The 8,187-nt window shown below is 34.1% G+C and overlaps 1 long non-coding RNA gene across 1 annotated transcript; it reads left to right on the top strand.

Moving 5' to 3' along the window:
- The first annotated feature begins 1,302 nt into the window (after positions 1–1,302).
- On the top strand, positions 1,303–3,019 carry LOC113299023. Its single transcript, XR_003334547.1, has 4 exons — positions 1,303–1,574; positions 1,647–1,731; positions 2,269–2,364; positions 2,468–3,019. It is a non-coding gene; the product is annotated as an uncharacterized LOC113299023 (long non-coding RNA).
- The last annotated feature ends 5,168 nt before the right edge of the window (positions 3,020–8,187 follow it).

Raw genomic sequence — 8,187 nt, 5'->3', positions numbered from 1 at the left:
GAATACGTTTTTTTGGCTCGATAGATTTCAATTTATCTTGGTTGGCTATCAAACATCCTCTGCTTACAAGTCATTTGTTTACGATACATAACTTCTCTACTCTTTTTACTTCATGAAAGTACTTATGCTTCTAGGAGAGAGAGTGAGAAGTACTTCTAATATCGCAACATGTTTGTGTTAGTTTGTTCAGTTTTATTGCATATGGGTAAATCGATACCAAAAAAGATCCATCTGATTTCACTGGATTTGCTTAGATATTAATACATATTGATTGCATGAAAGATTCATGTGATACTATAATTTGTTCGATTTTATCAGATATGCATAAAAATTCGTATTAGTCGATTCCAAGATGATTCCATCCGGCCTTATGATCTGTTTGATCTTATTGGAAGTGCTTAAAGATCTCATTCACATAAATTATTCAGATTTTTGTCGTGGCGGAGGTCTATACCAATTTTTCTACTTCATCTTCATTATTCGACTTTGTTCTCATTGGATCTTATTTGATATATATGCTTGGAGAATTTTTATATACTTAGAGATTTATTTTTTTATATACTTAGAGATTTACTTAATTAAGTTGATTAGAAAAAAAGTTCACGTGTCTCCATGATTCTCACTTTCATCGAATATGCTTGATGATTTACAAAAGTCGACTCTAAGATAATTTATCCGGTTCTAGATCTCATTTTATATTAGTTTATATGCTTTTGAGTCTACGATAGTTGATTTGCAAAGAAATTCACTCGAAGAGTATAAAAATGGGAATAAATCAAAGGAGTTGTTATTTCTAGTTTGTTGGGTATCTTACCGAATAAACTGGCACCACCCATTAATACCGTGATGGAAAATTTACAAAATTTTCTTTTTAAAGTTTGGAACCTTCCGAACGGTGTCACTAAGTTCACTAATACATTTTAAAACCCATGGGAACCTCCATTGGTTAAATTTCCTTATATCACGTGACACTAAGTTAACTTTCATATACCACTGCCTCTGTTTAAAGAAAATAATATTTTCATTCTTTTATTTTAGCCTAAATATAGACCAAATTAAAAAAGTGATAGTATTTTTTCTTTTCTTTTTTAAAAACGGAGGGAGTATTTTGATAGTGGTCAAAATTGGTGTCTAAAATAAAAATTGACTAACCTCGCTACACTACAACCAAAGGATGCCGATGCAGGAGATTCACGAATTACAAATCGTGACCATATATCTCGTTTTTCCGTTTCTCGAGATTCCACTCCTAATATAATCGTAAAAAAATAGATGGGAAACCTAAAATATTAACCTAATTATATATCTCCGCCTCTATCTCTTCGCCTCCCCCACCATCACGAAAGACAAAATTAAAAATGAGAATCAGGAACCCTAACTCGATCTCTTCTTTTTATCCATCTAAACTCATCAAATGAATCTGAAAACTTGGATTCACTATAACTCTTTCGACCACCGAAATCTATAGAGGAATATTACTCATCTATTGCTGCTACTTCGAGTATTTCTGCAACAGCTTTTTATTCAACTAGGTCAAAGTTCAGATGTTCAAAATGTTTTGAAACCTCCTCCTGGTAATCCTTTTTTGGTTGAATTGGTTTCGCTTTTTTTTTTTTAAACTGAAGTACTATTTTGTGTTAGTGCAGGTGCAGTAAAGGAATTGAAGTTAGCAATCAAGAAGAAAACAAATGAAATCAAATAATAAAAAATGGGTCATCATCATATTTCATGGTAACCCTTTCTTTTATTAGATTTCAAAGGATATTATTAGGCTTCATTTATTGTTGCAGTTTAGGTGTTTGTTTATATGCCTTAACCAAATCAACATCACATGATAGATAATATAAGTGAATGATAACCGAAATCATAGCACTAATCTCACATTGGTATGACTACAAGGTTGTAAAATTTACATTTAATGAGACAAACTCTATATTTAATGATCTTTAGATTCTCCCATAATTTAAGGTAAGGCGGATTCCGGCATTTGCATAGTCTCCCCTTTGAGAAATGTATACAATGGAAAGCCCAGCAAAGCAAGATAGAGCTTCTCATAGGAATAAATATTCTATGAACAACTGTTTAGTGAATTCAAAATCCACTCTGATGTCTAATAGATTTATGTTTAATATGATTGAAATATGAAATCCCTTCAAGTATGTAGTTTAGTTCTTCTATCATGATTTGATTATGTGATTTGTATAGGTCAGTATTAGTAATTGATCATTTAGGATCTTTTAATAAGTTCATTTTACGGATGGTGTACAGGAGGCATGTATGGGGTAACTTCTGCCTTTTGTACCACAATGAGAAGCTAATACACGACAAGTCTATGCTTCAAGATTTTGGCATGCGTATCCATAGGTAGAAATACTGATATCTTTGGTCGTGGTAACTTCTTTGGATTACCGTTATGGTTTTATATGGGAATTTTATTGACTTATAAGGTTATTGATGGTAAATGCAGTACCTGGCTTCTCTTGGTTGCAGTCTCTCATTACTTATGGCATGTAGTTAAGGGAATTATGTTGTTCGACTTGGTCACCATTTGATATTCTATAAATATATGCATCAGTTTGGTCTTTATATATATTGTTCAAACTTTTCAAATTGTCCTGGTAAGATCTTCACAGGCTTGCAAATTTAGGAGAACTATTTGTTGTTGGGTTGTTGTCATTGGTTGACCTAGTAGGCACACTGAAGGACTTCATGCAATGATACAAGCGCAAGCTGAAAGAATTCAAGCCTAAGATAAACAAATATGCGCACAGAATGAATCTATCAAAATGAGAAGTTCACACTAAACATGACCCGGGAACAACAGAATCTGATGCGTAGACTCGGGCCAAATAATATTATCGCAGGTGGAACAACTGAAAATCGAATGCCGGATTATGTGTCACCTGTCAAATGTATTATATATTTTTATTAGTAGGAGTGGAGTTTATTTATACAATGTTCTTATTTTGATATTGTTTTAATAATTTATTTTAATGGCTCATCATTATTTTTTATTCTATATTATTAAAAAATTTATGTATTTATATTTATTTTTGAATAATAGATCTCCTTGAAATGATTGGTGATGACATAGGCTAGTCACCGAAGAAAAAATTTGGTGATGAGTTTGGTATGATGAGAAAATAGTTATGGTGAGGGAAATGTTGTGTCCTTAATAATTTTTGAGACGAATGACTTCGTTCGAAAAATTGTTTTGGAGACAATTATAATTGCAGGTAAAGTTGTTTTGGAGACGATGATATTCGTTATTGAAATGGTCATACAGAGACAATCCTAATTGGTCATTCTACGTACTTTCAGAGACGATTAAATTCTGATTTTTACATTTTCAGAGATGAAAAAATTTCGTGGCTAAAACCATTTAGGTGACGAATTTGTTTCTTCAATATAAGTATACTTTGAGACGAACAAATTTTGCGGCTAAATCTATTGATGTGATGATCTTGTTTCTTCACTAAAAGTACATTCTGAGACGAACAAATTTCGCTGCTAAAACTATTTTATGTGACGAATTTGTTTCTTCACTATAAGTATATTTCGAGACGAACAAATTTCGCGGCTAAACCTATTTTAGGTGATAAAATATTTTCCTCACCAAAAATACCTAGAGTGACAAAATTCTTCATTACAAAATTAGTGAACAATGTCAATTTTGTTTGCTCACAAAAAGATAATTTTGGTGGCAAAAACACTTATGTTGCTAATTAAGAAAAATCGGTGAATTCTTTTGCCACTAAAAGCGACTTTTCTTGTAGTGTGTAATGCTGAACTTACAACCTTTAGGATCATCGAGTACTTGGAAGTGACGAAGATTTCGAGTAGCGTTGAAGATTCCAAGGAGATCAAGCATGTGGATAAGAAGCTACATTTTTTTTATCTTTTTTGTAATCCATATGTATTGATAGTTTTGTGACTTTTTTCACTAAAATTGACAAAGGGGGAGATTGTTAGAGCATTTCTCGGTCGAACTCGAATGCGTTGCTATCTCAAGAATGTTTGTCAATGTTAGTGATCAAACTATAAGTCTTGATTTCTATCCTATTTGTGGATGTCTCGGACTAGGACATTGATAGTGTAGTTGAGCTTAAATCTCTCGACGTTCATCTCTTGAAGACGAAGAACTACTAAGGGGAGCTTGTGGAACTTCTTCGACAAAAGATATGCGGAGACTTGAACTTATCTATCACTTGGAAAGTCTATTTCTATTATCTCCTATATTGAGACATAAGTCGTGTTACGATATAGTTTTCTCTATACACATTTGAGATTTCGAGCTGAGTATATCTCGCTTACATATTTCTCGAAATATGTGTTGGTAAGCTTTCGCTTCGACCAAGTTGTTAGAGCACTGCTCGGTCGAACTCGCATGCGTTGCTATCTCAAGCATGTTTGTCAATGTTAGTGATCAAAACTATAAGTTTTGATTTCTAGTCTACTATAGCTAAGTCTCGGACTAGGATAGGAAGTGTAGTTGAGCTCAAGAACTCCATGGCGATCATCATACAAGACGAAGAACTACTCAAGGAACTGGTGGAACTTCATCGACTAAAAGGTATGTGGAGACTTGAACTTATCTATCACTCAAAAGTCGATCTACTCTATCTCCTATCTTGAGACAAAAGTCGTTTTGCTATATAGACTTTGATTATACACATTTGCTATTTCGAGTCGATTTTATCTCGCTTAACTATTTCTCGAAATATGTGTAGGTAAGCTTTCGCTTTGGCCAAGTTTATTTTTACCTAGTGATGAAAGTCATGTTATGTTTCAATCACTTGAAAATGGCTTTGACGAAAAATAGTTTGTGAATAACAACTATATAACGTCTTCTAAGAATGTTTCAATGTTTGAAATGAGAGTTTAGATTATATAACCAATGTTGGATATAAGCATTGTGTGGTAACACATACATGTATAAGTGTTTATTCCTTGAACCAAAGTCTGTACTTTGCTTCTTAGGAAACCGGAACAGAGTCCGCCAACCCAGTCCGCGAACTGTCGGAGGTTCTCTTCCCGAGAAAATATGCTGGAGTTTGTGAACTATTTAAAAACTCATTCCGGGTACTTAAGTCTGCATACCTGGGCCGCGTACTTAGGCTGGTTATATTCTAGAAACGATTATTCGTGAACTTATACTTATATTAACTAAGAAATGCAATTTTGCAAACCGTGGCTATAAAGTTCATGAATCGATTCGAGTGAATCAGATCGTTTTTGCTTCGATTGTGTCTTGTATACTTCTATAAGATCTAAGCAATTGAAAAACTCTCTAACTAGTTCATTTGAGTCATTTGAACTAGTTATGGTGAAGAAGAACATGACTGATATGAAAGTGCTCATATGGCTAACCATTTGGTTAAAACCTGTTGAACCAACAAATGTACATGTTTGGGTACGGTTACACAAACCTAAGACGTGCATTTCATTTGTGTGTAACAAGCTAAGTTTTCGATCTAACAGTTGAAAGAAATTAGCTTGAATCTAATCAGGTTTTTATCTAACGGTGAATATTGAATGCTTTGTCACTAAGCTAACATTGATTCCAAACCCTGATTTGAAAGACTATATAAAGGAGAACTCTAGCAACTAGGAAACCTAATCCCCACACCTCCTGTGTGATACTAGTTGTATAAGCTAGAGGCGATTCTCCTTTAACCTTAGGTTTCTACCGAGACCCTGTAGGTTAATGACTTGAAGACTTCATTGGTATTGTGAAGCCAGACCGATACTACTTTCTTGTAGTTGTGTGATCTGATCTTGCTGATTCTATCGTATTGAGTACAATCGTAATGATTGGCTTTAGATTGATATCTCCAATATGCAAGATATAAAAGTAATCACAAAAATCTTCGTCTTATCGTTTGTGATTCCACAATATCTTCTTTCGCCGCATCTATTAAGATTATTGTGAGGTGATTAATAATTCTAGGTTGTTCTTAGGAAATATAAGTCCGGGTTATCAATTGGTTCCTGTTCACCTTGATTTATCAAAAGACGGAACAAAACTCGTAGATATTTCTATGGGAGACAAATTTATCATTACCATAGACTTTTCTATGTGATACAGATTTGTTTATTAAAGTCTTCGACTATGGGTCATAGCAACTCTTAGTTGTGGGTGAGATCAACTAAGGGAATCAAGTACGTAGCATCTTATTGGGATAAGAGACGTAGGATCATAAATGTACCTTGGATCAGTGTGAGATTGATTGGGGTTCAACTACAGTCCAGACCGAAGTTAGTTTGTAGTAGGCTAGTGTCTGTAGCGGCTTAATATAGTGTGTGTTCAATCTGGACTAGGTTCTGGGTTTTTTTTGCATTTGCGGTTTCCTCGTTAACAAAACTTCTGGTGTCTGTGTTATTTCTTTTTCGCACTATATTTTGTTATATAATTGAAATATCACAGGTTGTGCGTTTGAATCAATCATTGGGAAATCCAACCTTCGGTTGTTGATTGAAATTGATTGATACTTGAACATTGGTCTTTGGTACCGTTCAAGTGATTTCTGTTGTATTCAATTAGAGTCGCATGTTTCTATTTGCTTGAGTAAGTATTGAATCGAGAAAGAGATACATAACTTTTTGATATACTTTATTAAGATTGAGTCTAGTTGATTCTCTTGAAAGTATATTAGAGTTAGTCCATACAGATTGTTAATCGAAATATTGGGTGTGGTTGTTGTACCCCCGCATTTTCAATTGGTATCAGAGCAGGCAAACACGTTTAAAGACCTTACAAGTATGTGTTTGTAGCGATCTGACTCTATGGACAAGAGTATTATCTCTGATAAACGCATCACCAGAAATAAAAGTTTTGTCTCGACTCCATCTATTAAAGAGAAAGATTCGTCGATCTCAAATATAGATGAACCTTGTGTTCTGACGAGACAGACAGACACTGACATGCGTTATCCCGATTACCCTTCAAAAGAGTCTATCTCTATTAATGAAAGGGAAACAACTGAAGAGAGTGAGTTGATTCTAAATCTTGTTTGAATCCAAGCTGATGGATTTAGTCGATTGAAAAACTATGTCAATGTTCTCCTTGGTATAGTAAGAGACTGTAATTTCAAAGAAAATACTGAAGATCACTCTTCATGTATGATTCTCGAGGCAAGCCTTAAAAAGGATGCTTTGGAAATTGAACGTCGCTTGAGTAAACTCTCAATTCAAGGATGCTCTAAGCAGTCTAATATACCAAGTGCTTCTGCTACAAGTGAAGAAGTTCCATCTCCAGAAGTAAGATCAGAATCCCTTCCAATCAGAAAAGATGTGTTAGTCATCTCCTTTAGTCAAGGAAGTTCTACATCACATGGAAGGAAGAAATCTACTAACGAGACTGTTAAAACTGTACTATCTAATCACCCTTATGATCAGAAAGTATGTCTCTTTTGTGAGGCAAAAGGTTATGTTAAACAAAAGGGAAACTCTAGGTTGAATAAAAACTATTTTGTTCAACTTCATCACACCTTAGACTTAATTCTCAAAGGTGTAACTGACATTCGTATGTCTAAACCAATTGGTTTCCGTACTTACCATGTGTATGCTACCAGGAAGGTCAGTTCAATGAGTTCCTCAAATGCTCAGAAGCATAACAGACATCTTAACAAAAATCGTCTGAGAAAAGATAAGAAATTTTCCTTCTTCAAAAAGGGAGATAATGATTCTGTTGACGTGAACAAGGTATCAGAAGAAAAATGCAAAGATGGTGATAACCTAAAGAAGTTATTTGAAGGTTGTAAAGAAACTGTTAACAGGCTGTCAACTTTATCTAGCCAAAATTCTTCAGGTAAGAATCGATACTATGATTCATATTTTGATAACAATAAATTTTATGACAACTTTTCACATCATAATGGTTTTTCTCCAAAGTCTCAGAGGAAGAAAGATAATCGAAAACAATTTTCATTTAATGAGCTAAAGGCTCATACTTGTGCTAATTAATCACAAGGTTGAAATATCACTCACAAAAATCCTGGTTGAGTGAAAATTGGTGAGGTATACTTATTGGTAAAGTGTCTCTAATCATCTAGCTAATTTCTTATCGGTCTTACATGGATTGTCAGGTAACACTTTTAAATGAGTATTTTTTTGGATTGATCTTTCTTTGTTTAGTGGTTTTACTTATGCCTCATGCCTTCAATCTAGAGCTAAGATGCATGGACC

This window comes from Papaver somniferum, chromosome 1, assembly GCF_003573695.1.
Source record: "Papaver somniferum cultivar HN1 chromosome 1, ASM357369v1, whole genome shotgun sequence".
NCBI classification, from domain to species: domain Eukaryota; kingdom Viridiplantae; phylum Streptophyta; class Magnoliopsida; order Ranunculales; family Papaveraceae; genus Papaver; species Papaver somniferum.
This window is presented reverse-complemented; position numbering and strand designations above follow the sequence as displayed.